We start from the raw sequence: 19139 nt of genomic DNA, 5'->3' as shown, positions 1-19139 counted from the left end.
GAGGCATAGTAAAACTGGATGTCATGGTGCTTCAGCTTTATACCTGTTTCAGCCATCTACCCAGAGTATCTCACCATCTGCCTGATTCTGTACTCCTCTATCTCCTGATTAAACATGGACCTCCACACTTAAGTCTTCCAGGATCTAGATCTTCAGTCCATGGACAAGTTAATCTATTCATTTTTTAAATTCTCCATCTTGTGCCCAACCCAGCTGATTGGGATATGTCTAAACTGGCCCCTATGTCCTCTATCTATTGCTGTGTCTAGACACCATCCTATGTTTCAGCTTCATAGCCTTTCCAAACATCCACCCAGATGATCTCACCCATCAGCCTTGTATCACTAATCTGCTTCTCTCTACCAGGACCCCTCCTAACCTGAGATCTGAATCTCCATATTGAGTCTTCTAGAATCACATTGGTTCTCAGAGACCTACCTAGTTAAGTTCAGAAAGTTGACCACAAGATAAGGAATGTTTTAGGGGTCATCATCATACACAAAACTGCCTTGAAGCATTATAGGATGTGATGGTGGGAAGAATTAAGTTGATGACAACACAGTTTTTTGGAAATAATGGAGATGAAGAAATCTGAATAAAAAAAGATTCTCCTAGCCATAAGTGCATACACATGTTTTTACAAAAACAAGAGTATTTTTAAAAGATAATAGTTAAAAAGAGAAGATCTAATTCAGTTCCAATTGATCAAAGATGGACAGAAGCAGCTACACCCAAAGAAAGAACACTGGGAAATAAATGCAAACTGTTTGAAGTTTTGTTTTTCTTCCCGGGTTATTTTTACCTTCTGAATACAATTCTTCATGTGTAACAAGAGAACTGTTCAATTCTACACATATATATTGTATCTAGGATATACTGTGACATATTTAACATGTATAGGACTGCTTGCCATCTGGTGAAGGGGGTAGAGGGAGGGAGGGATAAAGTCTTAACAGAAGTGAGTGCAAGGGGTAATGTTGTAAAAAATTACCCAGGCATGGGTTCTGTCAATTAAAAAGTTGTAATTATTTTTAAAAAAATTTAAAAAAAGTTAAAAACATACTGAATCCTATAATATCAAATAAGTCACTTAGATTGCAGACAAACTAATATACTCTATTATAAAACTTTTCATTTATGACAGTGAAGAAGTGTGAATTTCTAAGGCCTCTCCAATCCGACTTGGATTCTTCATATATATTGATCACTTACAATCAGGTAACTTTTGCTTCTAATTAAAGAGAAAAGGCACAAAATAAATATTGTCTATTTTTTGTCTCCATTTCAAATGGAATCTGTGACAGAGGAAATTTTAGAAAAGAAAATAGAAGTAAAGCAAATACTTTAGAAAGGAACTGAAGGGAGCAGGGGTAACAAAAGAAAGCCCCAAATGGGGAGATTTTTGGATGTCATCGTACTCAGGTCAAAACAATAAGAAAAAGGTGTTCCACTTAAGTTCATTTGGAGAGCCCATTCTTGACTATACACCCAGCTCTCTCTATCTTATACTTTCTCATTAGAACCATAATCATCTTCACCCAAGAGGAGATACACAGACACAACCTTGAAGGTCCTTACTGAAGATGACATGGGTTTTCAAGCTGAATTAATTTTTGTTATTTTCACAGAAGAGACGTGTTTTGAAGTTGAAAATTTTTTCACCTTTAATATTACAGGCAAGGTGTCTCCCCTATACTATCATGTGGAGACCTGCTTGAATAAAACTGGGAGTACAAGAATGGTGTATAAGAAATTACCTTTTAAACAGGAAGAGAAGCCAAGTCCAATCAGTATGCACAGTAGAGGACACCTGGGCCTAATAAAACTTATGGGTCTCAGAGGTCCCAATGGGCTCCATTTTTAAAAATACAAAAAAACAAATAACTAAAAAGCCTGTTATATCTTATCAGTGCTATCTGAAGAAATCTAGTCCAGCCAGAGATGGAATCAAAGTCTGCAAGTCTTGTGGTTTATTTTATTCATCAGAATGTTCTGTTAACATTCAAACAATTTGTTATTGTTTGAATATTGTGGTGAAAAAGGTAAAAAGTATAGACTTCTCAAACTTGCAACTTAAATTAAAATCTCAAGATCTTCCAGGATTTAATCTAAATTCTAGAAAGAAGTGAACAGAGTAGTTAATTCCTAACTCCTCAGGCCAGTCTAAACTAGTGAGAAAATTTAAAAAAAAAAAAAAAAAAAAAAAAAAAGATTCTGACTTAGGTCCAAATAAAAGTATTTGAACAAAGTTTGCTTTGGAACTATCTTAGAGATACAGATCTGAACTAACCCATGGTTGGCATGTGCTTGATGGCTTGTCCTTCAAGATTTAGAGGGATGTTCCTATTAGTTGGTTCCTTAAAATGTCATTTTACTATGGGCCCCATTGTGTGGGAGACAGGACCTGGGCCTACTGACCCATCCAAGACTGTGAGAGAAAGCAGACTGGGCAAACATCTGCCTCTCCTCTTTGTGTCTTTATGATGGAATCTGATTGACTGTACAGAATCTAAAGGAAAGTGACCATGATTAGATTATGCTATATAACAACAGGATGAAAAAACTATGAGAGTTTAGTCTGGATTAGAGAAGATGTAGGGGAATTATAACAGTTGGCTTCAAGGATCCAAAGGGCTCTCAAGTAGAAGAGAGATTACTTGATTTATTCTTCTTGGCTCCAGAAAGTAGAATTAGGAGAACTAGCAGAGAAGCTGCAAAAAGTCAAGTTTAGGCTAAGTATAAGAAAAGAATACTTATGACAGAGTTGGGCCTGAGTGGAAAAGGCTGCCCTGAGAGGTCTTGGAGTCTGCCATCAGGGTCTGGATGAGTTCTTGTTGGGGATGATATTGAAAAGTTTGTTCTCAATTAGGCAGCTATGCAGATTAAATGAGAGCATGTATCTGAAAGTGTGCTGAGTATTCTAAGACATTATACAAATATTTTTCTCTAAGTGGAACTTTATTTTTTTCATTTTAAAACTTAGTTTCATTGATGTATTTTGTTTTTACATTATAAACATTTACAGATTATTCCCACTTTATGAGAGAGCTTTACAACAAAATAGAAAAAGATTTTCCTTACTTACTTGGACTCCACCACTATCATGTACCGGGAAATTTTACTAGTAAAACCATCAGCTTATGAAACTGTATCAGCTGTGTGCTCTCAGATCTCTTCAGTACTGTCAGTACTCCTCCCCCTTGTTTGGTGGGCTCAAGGGTGGAGCAAAGAACTCCTCCAACAGCTTCCATTTAAAGAGGACTCATGGACTAGCTAATTCTTTTATTTCCCACCAAATGTACTCCTCAGACTAGATACTACCATACCACCATGCCACTGGGCTGGGTACATTCATCTCCCTTTAGCTTTTCTTAGTATATAGCGTTTTTCTATTAGAATTGTAGTCTTCTTTTTCTTTTTTGTATCTCCAGCATTTAGCATAGTGATTAATACAAAGTAGGTACTTAATAAATGTTCACTGACTGACCATCAAGGAAAAACTAATAATATAGTGATCAGTGATTTCCTCTTTCTTAAAAATTTTTTCTCTAATTTATTTTCATATGCATTGCTTTATGAATTATGTGGAGAGAGAAAAATTAGAACAAAAGGAAAAAACCTTGAGAGGAAAAAAAACGGAAAAAAAAGTGAACATAAGTAATTTCCTCTTAAAAGTCATGTGGCAGTTTGAATTTGTAGTGCCCTCCATCCCTACCATTAAGAAATTAACTGAACTTATTTCCTCTCCCTCCAAACCTCCACCTCAATAGAAAAAGAAACATATTTTCTGAAACACATATACATACAAATTTGGGTCAGTTTGTATTTGTCCTTAAAGTTTATAATTATGTCATATCTACATACTAGAAAATGATGTCCTAGCTAACTTCTGGCCCAGAGAACAACATGAAAGGTTCTAGCCAAGCCCAGCTTCCCTGAGGAACACAGAAGGATCGATGAAAAGAATATCAGAGGAAATAGGAAAAACCTAATCAAAGGCCAGGCTAGAAGGCAGTTGAACTATAGCATTGGGTAGGGCCCATGGTGGAGTCTGTTCATGAAACTTCAGGACGAGACTATGATGGACTTGTTTTTGGCAGCTTTCCAGACAAGGACTACGATAAGGGAGAGAGGACCAAGAATAAGAAGTGGAAGGATGTGCCCCTGGGACAAGAGCAGGATCAGGACCTGCTATAATGTCATCTCACTGTGGGCTTCGTTGCAGTGGGAGACAGGACCTGGGACTACTCACCCGATCCAAGACTGTAGAAAAGGGCAGAGCTTGGTCTTAATACAGTCACCATCCTGAACTGAGACTGAAGTTCTATCTTCAGAAAACCAACAAGAGATCTCAAACTACAGGGAAGAAATAGTTCAGATGAACAGAATCTCAAGATAAAATACTAGAAGGAAATAATTTAGTAATAATGATAAGCATAAGCACAGGAACACAAGAACTTCAAGAATGAATGAAAGAAATAAAGAGGTGAAACAAGGGATAAAGAATGAAATTACAGCACTTCAAAAGAGAGAATAAACAACCTAGAACACAGAATGGATAGCTTTACCCATGTACTACAGACCCGGAATGGAGCAAAATGGAGTCAATGGTTTAATGACACAACAAGAAATATGCTTTTTAAAAATAAAAATAAAAACAAATATGCATGGTTTCTACTATCAAAAACAAGCAACTGGAGTAAGCTAAATAAAGATAGATTAAAAAAACCACAGACCTCTTTGAAAACAATGATCTAACATTGGGATATAATATTTCAAAAAATTATAGAAGAAAAGTGTCCTGAAACACTAAATGTCATAACCAAAATCTAGAGTTTCCATGTCAAATACCATAAGCAGTCAGAAAGAAAGAGATGATAAACTACAAAGGAAGCATAACGAGGATCATACATCATTGGGCAATAATGAAGATAAGGCATAATTATTAAGGGTTTACTTTATGCTGGGTACCATGTGAAAAATAGAGTAAGAAAACTTGGAAAATGATACACCAAAAAATATAACCAAGAATAACATTCTGCAAAACTGAGTATACTCCTACAGGGATCAGAGTCAGAAGATAGATCTTTAATAGAAGAGATAAATTTTAATTTTTTCCTATGGAAAAAAAACAAAGAAAATGAGAAAGTAAAGGAAAGAGGGGGCAATTATACATCAATTAGGGAATGGGTGAATAATCTGTGGCATATGAACACAATGAATACTGCACATAAAAATGATGAATTCATGAAAGATTGAGAAACTTTGATTCTTTTTCTCCAAAAAAGTATTTCAGAGAAAGACTTCTGTGAACTAGTAAAGAGCGAAATGAGAAGAACCAGAACAATTTATATGATGACTACAATGATGTAGAAAGAAAACAATTTTAAAAGATTTTAGAACTCTAATCTTAAAGACAGAAGATTGATGATAAAGCATGTCTTAATATCATTCCTCTTGGCTGAGAAGTGCTGGACTAGAATGAGATAAACATTTTTGTGGCATAGCCAATATTTACATTTTCTTTGCTCACGTATAAACTTATTGAGGGGTGGTAGAGTGCTGAGAGAAGTTATTCTATTGGAGGGATGAAATCGTAGATAGTGAGAAAGATGAACAAAGAAAGAAGGGGACATAAATGGAAGGTTTATAACTACCTTGGTAACTTAATATATACTTTAAAAACTCCATATAGAGGCAGCTGGGTGGTGCAGTGGATAGAGCACCAGCCCTGAAGTCAGGAAGACCTAAGTTCAAATCTGGTCTCAGATACTGAATATTTCCTAGCTGTGTGACCCTGGGCAAATCACTTAACTCCAATTGCTTCAGCAAAAACAAAAACAAAACAAAACAAAACAAAACAAAAAAAAACTCGATATGAAGTTCACATTTTTGTTCTTTGCATATTGAAATGTTTATGTTTAGTGATGATTATGTTTAGTGATGATTATGTTTAAAAAAGATTAAAACAACTACATCCTGGAAGAGAGGGAATTAAAAAGACATTCAATACACCCAAGATGAACAAACACACAGGGACAGCTAGATGGCTCAGGGGATCTGGCAAGTGAATGAAAGGGAAGAGGACACACAAAAAGGATTTTTTCATAGTATCAGGGGATTAAAAATTATTTCCAACGTTTAAATGACATGGAGAAAAATTAAACCAGCCTGAGTTTTCACCTCCTACCAAGAAAATTGGCAAAGATGAGAGGAAATGTTAAAGAGGCTGCATGAAGCATGTTATGCTATTGGTAAAATTGTGAATTGGACTAAGCATTCTGGAAAGCAAATCTGAGTTATGCTAAATGTCTATATTCTTACTGTACCATAGACTGAAAATGAAGAATCAGAGAAACATGATAAGATTTATATTGTGATGACTAAAAAGTTTCAAGCGATATGCTTTCTAGATAATTTAATCATTCTATTAATAAGGCCCACATATTATTAATAAAAGGATGATAATTTGGACTCTAATTTATAAGAAATCAAACCATTCTCCAATTGATAAATGGTCAAAGGATATGAACAGACAATTCTCAGACGAAGAAATTAAAACTATTTATAGACATATGAAAATATGCTCCAAATCATTATTAATCAGAGAAATGCAAATTAAGACAACTCTGAGATACCACTACATACCTGTCAGATTGGCTAGAATGACGGGGAAAGATAATGTGGAATGTTGGAGGGGATGTGGGAAAACAGAAACACTTGATACATTGTTGTTGGAATTGTGAACACATCCAGCCATTCTGGAGAGCAATTTGGAACTATGCTCAAAAAGTTATCAAATTGTGCATACCCTTTGATTCAGCAGTGTTTCTACTGGGCTTATATCCCAAAGAGATACTAAAGAAGGGAAAGGGACCTGTATGTGCCAAAATGTTTATGGCAGCCCTGTTTGTAGTGGCTAGAAGCTGGAAAATGAATGGATGCCCATCAATTGGAGAATGATTGAGTAAATTGTGGTATATGAATGTTATTGCTCTGTAAGGAATGGCCAGCAGGATGAATACAGAGAGAACTGGCAAGACTTACATGAACTGATACTGAGTGAAACGAGAAGAACCAGGAGATCATTATATACTTCAACAACAATATTGTTTGAGGATGTATTCTGATGGAAGTGGATTTCTTCGATAAAGAGAGCTTTAATTGATCAAAGATGGACAGAAGCAGCTACACCCAAAGAAAGAACACTGGGGAATGAATATAAACTGCTTGCATTTTTGTTCTTCTTCCCGGGTTATTTATACCTTCTGAATTCAATTCTCCCTGTGCAACAAGAAAAATGTTCAGTTCTGCACACATATATTGTATCTAGGATATACTGTAACCTATTCAACATGTAAAGGGCTGCTTGCCATCTGGGGGAGGGGGTGGAGGGAGGAAGGGGAAAAATCGGGACAGAAGTGAATGCAAGGGATAATGTAAAAAATTACCCTGGCATGGGTTCTATCAATAAAAAGTTATTAAAAAAAAAAAGGATGATAATTTGGCCATTTCCCTTAGACTAAAACCCTCTAATGGCAGTGGGCTTACAGTTTATGTGCCCTTGGAAGAGTAGGTGTTCCTGAAAAGTGCCAATCAACTAACTGTTTAACACAATGTGAGGTGGGCTATATTAAAATGAAAGTCTTGAGGTACATGACTTAGATCACCCAAATCTTGTCAAAAAGAGACATTTACATGTCACCTGTCAGACAAAAAGGAAGGACTCAAATTTTTCCAGACCTAAGCAGACACAATGATCAGGAATATATCCATAACTCCAAACTTAGAATTTCTTTTACTATCTTTTTAGATCTCAGTCTAGATAAATCTTTAAGACAGATTTCCTACATTGGTTGGTTTCTGGATGAGGATACAGAAAAGGAGAAAATATTTGATGCTTCAATATTTGGTCATTAAATATAAAAGAGAAATAAGATTTCTCACAACATGAATAGATGTGGAATGATGTAAGCAAAACTAGTGAGAATCATATACACAATTACTACAACAATATAAATGGAAAGCCTAAAGAAATGAAATGCAATTTTCTATAATTTTAACAATCAAGCTTGACCTGAGAAAAGAGCTGAGTTTAACTTCTCCTTGCCTGGAGATGTGCAGAATTATAGGTATGGAATAGTATATATACCAAAGTCTCTTAAATTTTTTCTACTCGCAACCCATTTATACCCAAGAAATTTTAATGCGACCCGGGATGTAGAGGTATATAAAATATCATATCATTAAATATTTTATTTATATATCTATGAAATCATAATTTCACAAATCACAGTTTAAGAAACTTTGGTATACCATTATTTAATCAATCATCTATTTAGCACTTATGTGTAGGTACTGTTAGGTGTTGGGGATATATATAAAAATGGGAGGGTAAGCTAACAGTATTCCTCCTTCAAGCAGCTTACATTCAAATTTCAGAAAGGTTTAATGTTGTTTTTTTCCAAATTTGTTCTCTTTTAAAATCTGTTATAAGGGAATGCTAGACAGCTAAGTAAAGGAAGAATGAAAATGAATGTGATAAAAAAAAATAGAAACAAACAAACAAAACCCCCCTACATACTGGCATTGCTCTTTAAGGGAAAAAAAAAAAAAGGTAGCTTTAATTGGAAAAGTGAGAGAATTAAGAACATCCAAACCACTGACATGAATTGAATCTGCACAGACACACATGAGTAAATTCTAGGGGTTAGACAATATAGTATTTCCTTATGATGCTGATTAATATGTATAAATGTTTTCATAATGCACAAAAATAATCATAAAGCTTTTATGTCAATGTCTATCTTTTCAACTAAAATTAATGACATTCCCCCTTCCTCCCCACATACACACAAAATTCAGTACTGAAACTGCCTAGAAAGGTTCAAACACAAGATAAGATTAAGTAGTCTTTCCACTCTCCTCAAATCCAGCAAATCCTGGGATTTGGGGCAAGAACAGAAGTCACAGAGACATACATATATTTTAAATAAATGTAACAACTTGGGACAGCTGAATGGCACAATGGATACAGCACTGGCCCTGGAATCAGGAGGACCTGAGTTCAAAATAGGCTTTAGACACTTACTAGTTGTATGACCCTGGGCAAATCCTTTGTTTCAGTTTCCTCAACTATAAAATAGTACCTACCTCACAGGGTTGTTGTGAAGATCAAATGAGATAATATCTATAAAGCACTTAGTACAGTGCTTGATACAAGGTAGGTGATTAATATATATTTGTTCTCTTCCCTAAAGCTTCTTATTAATAACATTTTAATAAAGAATGCATCTAGAAGGGTTCCTATCTCACAGTGTTTAAGTGAAATCTGCAGTAATTTACTAAGTATGAGACTAAATATCTTTAGACTGATTTTCAATCATTGGGAGTTGCTTGATGGATGTGTGCAGGATTGGCTTTTGTTTCCTAGATTTGAACAGACAATGTGATTGCAAAATGAACAGCTGAGAAAAAAATGTTGCTTGGGGGCTACAACACAATGTTGTAATTTGTGCATTACGAAAATAGCTGAGACATAGAGTTAAAGCCAAAAATAACTCCCTTGGAATTGTTCCACTATTATTTAAGACACAGGAGAACACTGTCACAGAGATCACATCCATGCTCGAATAGGGAATGCAGTTCTCCTTGTTAAATCAAGTAATTGGTTCACTTGTCCAGGAAAATCTTGTTGTAAAGTCCTTTGCTTATGGCATCATAACTGTTACTGAACTAGATGATAGATGACACAAGGTACTTAGTAATGCCAAATTATACCCTAAATGCTGGAGCTAATTCATTTGGCAAAAAGAGCTCAATGTAAATTTGTAAAGTTGAGCATTTACACCTCAAAAATCAGAAAACATTATGAATCAGGGCTTGATTTATTGTTTTGGGTTTTTTTTTTTTGTGAGTGATGAAGAAAATGTTAAAAATATAGATTAAACTTATAAATATGCCTTGTGGTTTTGGAGAGCCTGTAATTAAATAAATATCAATATAACCCTGATCTTAAAACATATATCCTCTTATAATAAAAAATAGTTTTGTACAATCAACATAATCCCATCTTCAGGGTCTGCTTTAGGACTGCTATTTGTGAAAATGTTACAAGAAGTCTTTTCAGTATTTAAGCCATTTGGAGATCAAATAACAAATTAGTAGTGGACCCAATCAGCACTATTTCATGACTTTCTCTAGTTCTGTCTATCAGGACTTGAATAGGAGGAGCAAAGGAATCAAACTGGGAGACTCCCAGTCATGACTGGTGATAAGACTATGGACAAGGGATATGAGATTATAGTTTAGAGATGAACTATACTGAGTTTTACACAACACTAGTACTGTTGCTTTACTTAAAGTAACAACTTTTTCTTCAGGAAATCTATTGGTAGTTTCAGATAATGAGAGTTTGAAAGAATAATTTCATCTCTCACATCTAACTTTGCATCAAGAAGGGTATCATGTAGCAATTTTTGCTGTCACTTTCTACAAGCCAGGTGAATGTAAGAAATACCAGATAGCAGAATTCCGGTTGATGATTTCATGTAGCTCTGGATCTCTGTTGCTTTGTACTGTACATACCAAGTGAACTAAGGACAAGTGAATTCTTATCTGCATTTATGTGATAAGCAATAGCATTTTGTACTTGAAAAGCAAATAAGTTACATTAATGGTATAGGGGAAAAAGGGGGAGTCACTGAAAGTACTTAGGTACTGAAAGTACCTAAGTCTGTGTGTGAACACACATACACAGGTATGTGTATATATACATACATATATGCATACACAGATAAGACATACAGTGTCTTATCTGGAATTGTTTAAAGGCTCCAGTATGACTTGTTATTGTTCTAGTTTGTTTTATTAAAACTCAACTTTCATCTTCTGTTTTTAGGTCACAAAAATGATTTACTACGTCTTTGAAAAGATCTTATCCCCAAATCTAACAAACAGGCTGCCAAAATAAATGAATCCAGGAATAGGAACATACCTTTTGGTTACAGATCTAATGTTATTCTAGATAATTTTTAAACAAAAGGTAAAATCATAATTTGTATAAGAAAACACAATGCTGAGCATGTTTTTTGCAGCCACCCACAATGTTGCTATTCTGATAGAAAAGGAAAGAGGGAACTGCTTTATCATTAAGCAGCACCTTGGCATATTAAAAACTCCCAGTAAAACAGCACTTCTAAAACTTGGAATTCTTAAAAGGTAAGAATTTCTCTTTAGAAGTATAATTTCTAAGTGAAGGACACAGTTTTTCATAACTATGATCACTGCTCTCGGCACAGGCATTAAAAGTCCTGTTAAGCGTATTGATTAAGAAATATGAAAAAACAGCATCATGCACTTCCTATATGCCTTTCAAAAAAATCAGTAAATGCTTCAAAATGTAGCCACTTTTAGAATCCAAAGTCCTGATCAAGTATCAAAACACACCACCTACGGAAAGAGACAAATATTTGCACAAAACCATCAAAATCTTTTAAGACATATTTAAAACTTAATGCTAATTACCAGTCTCTCTTTCCTTTCATTCTTCACCTAAGTACCTAAGCCTTTTTTTTTTTTTTTTTTTTTTTGCTGTGGCAATTGAGGTTAAGGGACTTGCCCAGGGTCACACAGCTAGGAAGTGTTAAGTGTCTGAGATCAGATTTGTACTCAGGTCCTCCTGACTTTAGGGCTGGTGCTCTATCCACTGCGCCACCTAGCTATGTGACCCTAAGTCACCCTAAGTACCTAAATCTTTTAAGGAAGTAATTTATTTAAAAACTCCAAACTATAATGAAAGGAAAATTTAATTTTAGATAAGAAAATATTTTCAACTCAAAGTTTATTTCTTAAAACGGTTCTTCTTTTGAGAACCATATGAAATAACAACATACCCACTTTTGGGTATGTCTACAATGCTATTAAACTCTGCCCCATTTCTGAAACTTCTCACTGAGAAGTTTTTTTTACTCTATTTTATGAAAAGCAAGCATAGGTCATTTTTCAGCAGACAAGTTTTCAATATCTGGTGGCATTATAACAAGAGCATACTGAGAACTGAGATAGCTAAATAATTTTGGACTTATTTTGAATTAATTGATCTGATTCCTGATAACTGTAGTTATAACAAAAGTATAGATCAGATATATGACAGAATCTCTTTTGGAAATGACTTCATGATCTGCTATTATTTTAAACCCAGCAACATTTTGCTTTTCTAGTACAATGTTTTTTGTACCCAGAAGATTGTGTATTATGATGCCAACTTTAAGAAATACAGTTGAAGTATGATAATGGCCATACTATAAATCAGAAACAGAATGCCGGGCTGGAAAACCATGTTATTTTGTTCAAATGTGCCTTTAAAAAAATGTCACTGGTGTCTGGATTACTTTGTTTTTTATTTTGTTTGAAGCTTTACCCATTCTCATCCCCCAAATGAAGTCCTCATTTTTGGAACTCAACTGTATGATGAAGTCATTTGTGAGTATAATAGTAAACTACCACAAAATTAAATGAGGAAAAAAATTGTGAAAATAAACTTCCATGGGTAGCAAGGACAAGCTACTTGCATGCATATTCCAAAGGTTTCAATTCTATATTTTCAGTTTAAGGACTGAAAATGGAGATGTTAGATTATTCTCTAAGAGTATCTCCCAGGTTTCATTCTCTCCATTTCCCATGCCTCTCCCCAACTCCCAGTACCTTGCAACTGAAAATAGATCATGGTCTAAACAGTATGATTTATGTTTTTAATGAGCCAAATGTAAACTTATGGGGAAGAAAAGAAATAACTGGAAATTGTGATTAAGACCTTGTGAGGAGTGTAGATATTACCTTAGAACAACGAAATTTCTTTTTAACTAGTGTCAATTCTCAGGAAATTTAGCCAGCTTTATAAAAATCTAAATCAGGAGCAAAGGCTCATCATCTGTAACACTCAATAACCCACTCAATGGGCTAGTCAAAATACTTGGGTGTTCCTTCAGGACTAAAGCAAAAAGACAAGACTCAAAAGACGAGAGGAGAATGTTACTAGCCTTCCCTTCAGCTATCTATCATTCAGCATCAGTGCCATATGGCCTATGGCAACAGTGTCAGAAAGTACATATAAGATAAGAATCATTTTGACCAATCCTGAAATTCTTTTATCTGATAATAATCTTCTATCATTTTATCTTCCCCTTTGGCTTATAATCCCTATATTTTAGTTTTTCTGGCTTCTTTCAAGACACAGCTCAAATTTTACCTTTTGCAGACTTTTCCTGGTCTATCTTTGTGATTGAATACTATTGCTTATCTCTTTCATGTTCCTATTTAACCACATGTTGTCTCCTTCATTGGAAGGTGAGTCCTTTGAGGGGAGGGGCTACTTCAACCTTTCTTTGTATCCCTTGCACCTAACATAGTACCTGACACACAGTTAACTCCTCATTGTGATCTCCATTCCACCACACTTCCTCCACAGGCAGTCTACCTCTACAAAGAATACTCTCTGTTTCATACCCTATGAACTCCTTGGTGAATCAACTCAATTCTACACCATCTCTATTGTTGAATCTTTTGCTTCATCAATCACGGATCATACTCCCTGTCAAATCCACTCCTAGAGTGTTCCCAGCATCCACATCGAAAATTGTCCCAACTAAGTTCATTACAAATTTGTGATCTTATCTCAACCAGACCCTCCACTGCAATGATATCCTCATTATAATCAATTCACTACCCCACTTTGCAAAGCAGATGTTCCAAATCTGCTCGTCTTTTCTCAGGCTTTCCCTAGCATACCCTCCCCACAATCTTCCAAGTGAAAACTTCAACTAAGACAACAACAGTGCTTTCATACTTCTTTCTCTTTTAAATTCAGACAATTCAGTCAGCACACTTGGTTCCTTATTTACATCTAAGGTCAAATGTAAATGCTTCTGTTTAATACTGAAACCTGGTTCCTTCTTACCTCTCCAGCCATTGACACTATCCAGCACCACTGATCTACCTGCAGTTTCTTTCCCATTGCTGGCTGTCCCCCATTCCTGAAATGATATCCTTCATACCCTCCATCTTTTGGTTTCTCTAGATTTCTGCTAACTGCTAATGTCATTGCCTTGGTGATCACCTTCCATCTGTTCTGTTTATCTCTTGTACATACCAATTTATAAACACATGCTATCTGCTCCAGTGAAATGAAGTTCCTTGAGGAGAGGGGCTATTTCAATCTTTCTTTGTGCTCCTGGTACATAGTAAGGACTTAATGTTTATTGACTTGACCTGTGACTTCACTGGCATGAGAGAAACTTCTTTTACCAATGAAGGTGGGCATTGTCTCCATAATTTATAGCCTTGAAGAGGAGCCTGCAGCTTAGAGAGGTTAACTGATTTGTTCAGACTTGCAGGTCATATTACAACACAGATGGCATTTGAATCTCCCAAGTCTTCCTGGTTCCAAAGCCAACTTGGTATTCAGTAATCACACAGCCTCTTCCTATGTGCAAAGCCACATAAAATGACTGTAAATGTAAAGGATAGGGAAGCATTTCAGCCATTCATTATATCTTTCAACAGATGAATGGAATTAACACCTAATTATACCCTAAATAATAAGAAATAGAGAACACAGGTTTGCTACTTGGATTAACTAAACATGTTTTAGGATATTAGTTTTAAAAGGAAAGTCTAATAGGGCAGTCCAAATATGCAAAATAAAACGGCAACTCCAAAAACACATTTTCTGCATGATCTTAACTCTAATGGCTGATTCTCCCCACCATCTGTACACACTTTAAAAAAAAACCTTATGCCACACATTTAAAAAGGAAACAAAATTTTATGGTAAGCTAACACACAGTAGAAGGAAAATAGGCCATAACTGAGTGATATTGTGGGTACCGAAGTGTGTGTGTGTGTGTGTGTGTGTGTGTGTGTGTGTGTATGTGTGTGTATGTGTGTGTTTGTGTTTGGGGAGTGGAATTCTATGTCGGAAGGCTTCTCTTCTTGACTATGTTAAGCCTGAATTTGGAAATTCAAGAATAAAAGGATTCTTCACTGACAGGATTTTATTCTGTTTTTAAAGTCAAAATGTCTCTAATTCTCTCCCAAGGGCTTTTTATAGTTCTCCTCCTAGGAAAAAAAAAAAGGCAAAGAAATCTGAACTTCAAGACCTAAAATGTTCAAATATGTCTGAATTCTGCATTTTTTGTACATTTTCACAAAAGGCTTAGTTTTGTCTATGTATAAATGTTCCATATTTGTTACCAATATAACCAAAGCAAGATGCTTTGGAGAAGTAATGGTGTCTTGTTTTCACCCCTTCTGAGATTCATTTATTTACTGAACTCCTAGCAGCAATTACCCTCTGCAGTCAACTCCTATTCATGATCATTCTAATTTTTTTTCTGGTGAAAAGAGACATGAAGTTACACAAAGTGAATGGAAAGATCAGTGTTTTCCAATGAATTGGAAGGAAAAAACCCCCCAAAAACACAAAACACGTGTCTTAGCTAAATACTAAGGATCCAGCAATAACCTAGTGGAAAGAGCCATGACTCTGTATTCAATCCAAAAGACCTGGGACCAACATATATGCCTTTCATGGTGTTCTTGGGAAACTGACTTAGTTATTCCTGGGAGTCACCTTCTTCTTCTATAAAATGAGGGGACTGGACTAGATAATGTAAGGTCCCTTCCAGCTTTAGAGCTATGATCTTTGATAGTTGAAACCTCTTCCCTATCAAATAATATTTTTGTTATTCATTCATTCACTCATGTTCTATTCTTTGAAATCCCATGAATCATAGTACACCAGGACCTCTTCTATTCTCCATTTTTTCCCAATGTCTTTCCAAGCTTAAGTTTATAGCTTCCATGACATGATCCATCCATCTCATCCTTGGTTGTTCTCTCCACTTTTTGCCTTCAGTCTTTCCCAATATCAGGATCTTTTCCCAGGAGTTCCATCTTCTCAGTGTGGCTTAATCTTATTTAAGTTGTGGCTTCAGTATTTGTTCTTCCACTTAATAGTCTGAATAAAGTTTTAAAGTATCAACTGTCTTGATGTCCTTACTGTCCAAGTTATTCTCAAAAGTCTTCTCCAGAATCATGATTTCAAAGTATTGATTCTTCAGTGCCCAGCTTTCCTTGGAGTCCAACACTCACAGCCATATGTTGGTACTGGGAAAACAGCTTTGACATAAGAACCTTTGTTAACAAGGTAATGGCCGCATTTTAATGTGCTGTCCAGATTCACCAGAGCATTCCTTCTAAAGAGCAAGTGTCTTTTAATTTCATTGTCTGCAGTGATTTTTTAAGCCCAAGAATATAAAATCTGGCATTGCTTTTTTCTCTATTTGCCAGGAAGTGAGGGAACCAGTTGCTGTGATTATAATTTTTTTTTAAATGCCAGCTTTTATAACTCCTCTTTTACCCTCATCAAGAGGCTTCTTAAGTCTTCTCTTTCTATGATCAGAATGGTACCATCTATATTACAGAGATGGTTGATATTTTTCCTAGCAACCTAATCCTGGCTTCTGATTCATCCAGCCTGGCATTTCCTGTGATGTATTCTACATATAAGTTAAATAAGGTGACCATATACAGTCTTATCATACTTCTTTCCCAATCTTAAACCAATCAGTTGTTCTATGTTTGGTTCTAACTGTAACTTTTTTAGCAATTTTTGCAAGAGAAAAGTAAGATAATGAGGAACTCCCAACTCTTTGAAGACTTTCCACATTTTGCTGTGAGCCACATTTTAATGTGGTCACTTTGTATTGGCTTTAGCATAGTCAATGAAGCAAAAGTAAATATTCTTTTAGAACTCTCTTGATTCTTCCATAATCCAGCTAATGTTGGCAATTTGGTCTCTAGTTTCTCTGCCTCTTTGAAAACTTACCTGCTCTTCCAGAAATTGAGTCCCACATTGCTGCAGCTTAACCTGCAGAATCTTAAGTATAACTTTGCCGGCATGTGAAGTGAATGTAATTGTTTGGTCATCTGAACATTCTTTGGCATTGGGTCATAAATTGATCTTTTCCAATCCAGTGTCCACTGTTGAGCTTTCCAAATTTGTTGGCATATCAAAGAGAATATTTAATATCAATAACAGCTAAACCAATAAATTGTTGAGCACAGTGTCTGGCATGCAGTGGATACTTAATATATGCTTGTTTCTTTCCCTTTCTCTCCCCTACCTCTTTTCTCTTTAGACTTTCCTTTCTCTTTTCTTACCTCTGATTTTTGTGGACATAACAAAAGGCATTCAACATCTTTGCTTAAATAGTCCCAACTAGTAGTGGTATAACAGTTGCTAAGAAAAGGGCAAAATCATCATTTTTAAGGATGTAAGAATAGTAAATAGAGGCAAAGAAAAAGGTAGGAAATAGAAGGTTTTCGCATGTTTATTTATCTAGGTGAGCATAAACCTTGTCATCTTTTACACTCATCTTAACTAATCTCATTTAAGATAGCCAGATGGTTTAAACTGCAACAATACCAATAGATGATTTCATATCCCTTTACTGTTAAGTAGCAATTTCTTTCTTCCTTATTCAAATCAGTCACAGCAGCTTGCCATTCCCCACCCCAGCTGTGTACAAGATAACACATTATCTGGAAGTCCAGGTTTCAGATATAGATAGACTTCACAATGACTCCCTAGAGAGATGAGGGTAAGGTATTTACTTTAATGTAATACAGAGGTATAAAAGGGTCTTGATAACTTTGCTGCATTTGTAGTCATGTTATATTCCTTGGGGGGTGGGGAGGCAATTGTGACTTGACCAGCTAATAAATGCCTGAGGATGGATTTGAACTCTAGGTACTCCAGGGCCAATGCTCTATTATAGTGAATAGAGCTGTGAGACCTAAGTGCCCCTATTATAATATTCCAAGTTTAATTTTTCTGCTTATTTTGGATTCTGAAAACTAAATCTATAAGATATCTGGGGCAATAAGACAGGGAAGAGGATTTCTATATAAGAATTAATCTTTATAAAGCAATGAGACTGATTTTAAGTAACAAAATTTATTCATATAAATCAGTATTTTTCTCATTGAAAGTAGTTACATACTAAGAAACTTCTAAGAATACTGCATCTTCTTGAAAACTTATTTGAAGGCCCCCTGCCCACATTTAGAATTTCTTCAAAGATACTTTATATGGTTATTCAACAGAAATAAGTTTCACTGATAACTTGCGGTTTAGACATCACCCTCGAGTCCCTCTTCCACTCAGGAGACAAAGTGAATGTCCTAAAGTGGAGGTCTGACAACGTCACCCATTCCCCACTACTCAATAAACTCAAATTCCAGTGGTTCCCTTTCATCTGCAAATAAAATATAAAATCTTCTGCTGATCAAAGGTCTTTGTACATGACAAATACAGACATATGTTTAAAAAAAAAATAGCACATATTTAATCAGATTGTTTGCTGTTTTGAGGAGGAAAGGGAGGGAAAGAGGGAGAAAAATTTGGAACATAAAGTCTTACAAAAATGAGTGTTTAAAATTATCTTTATATGTATCTGAATACTACTGAGAAAAACAAAAACAAAACAAAACAAAAACAAAGCCTTTTGTAACTTCTCTTTCCTCTGCCATATTTATAGTTTTCTTACATTTATTCCATGCTCCCTACAACCTGGTCCTGCCAGCACAACTAGATTCTTTGCTATTCTTTGAACATCAGACACTTCTTCCTAATTCAGGGCATTTTCATTGGCTGTCTCCTATACTTAAAATACTCTCTTTCCTGGCTTTCTGAGCTTGCTTCAATTCTCAGAAAATCTTACTATGTACAGGAAACTTTTCCCAATCTGCTTAAATCTAGTGTTTTCCTTCTGTTGATCGTCTCAAACTTGATCTATAGATAGTCTGCTTGTACTGAGTTACGGAGTTATGTCATGTTGCCTCCCTCATTGAATTATGAGTTCCTCAATGAGGACAAGTCTTTTACCTCTCTTTTTATATTCAGAGGTTAGCATGGTGCTTGGTTCATAAGATTTACTCAATCAATGTCTACTGATGGAATGACTGAATGACATATAGTCCTGCCACCTCTTTCTCAGCAATGAATTCTCTAGTAAAGATGAGAAGAAGCATTTATACTCTGATTACTATGTGCCAATGGGCACCTAGGTAGTGGA

The 19139-nt window shown here is 35.5% G+C and overlaps 2 protein-coding genes across 7 annotated transcripts in view; one reads left to right on the top strand and one right to left on the bottom strand.

The window, feature by feature from the left end:
- Nucleotides 1–19139, bottom strand: part of CMSS1 (cms1 ribosomal small subunit homolog) — a 402077-nt gene that overhangs the window by 223299 nt on the left and 159639 nt on the right. The gene's annotated exons all lie outside the window — the stretch shown is intronic.
- The window catches only part of FILIP1L (filamin A interacting protein 1 like), a 334108-nt gene that overhangs the window by 162622 nt on the left and 152347 nt on the right, over nt 1–19139 (top strand). For 2 of the 6 annotated variants that reach the window (XM_051985180.1, XM_051985179.1), the window contains exon 4: nt 1145–1218. The exons of the other annotated variants lie outside the window; for them this stretch is intronic. The gene's annotated coding sequence lies outside the window, so the exon portion shown is untranslated. The remainder of the gene's footprint in view (nt 1–1144; nt 1219–19139) is intronic. 6 annotated transcript variants of the gene reach the window in all.

The sequence above is a fragment of the Antechinus flavipes genome, chromosome 3 (assembly GCF_016432865.1).
Source record: "Antechinus flavipes isolate AdamAnt ecotype Samford, QLD, Australia chromosome 3, AdamAnt_v2, whole genome shotgun sequence".
Classification (NCBI taxonomy): Eukaryota; Metazoa; Chordata; class Mammalia; order Dasyuromorphia; family Dasyuridae; genus Antechinus; species Antechinus flavipes.
The sequence above is the reverse complement of the archived record's forward strand: the minus strand, read 5'-3'. Positions and strand labels throughout refer to the sequence as shown.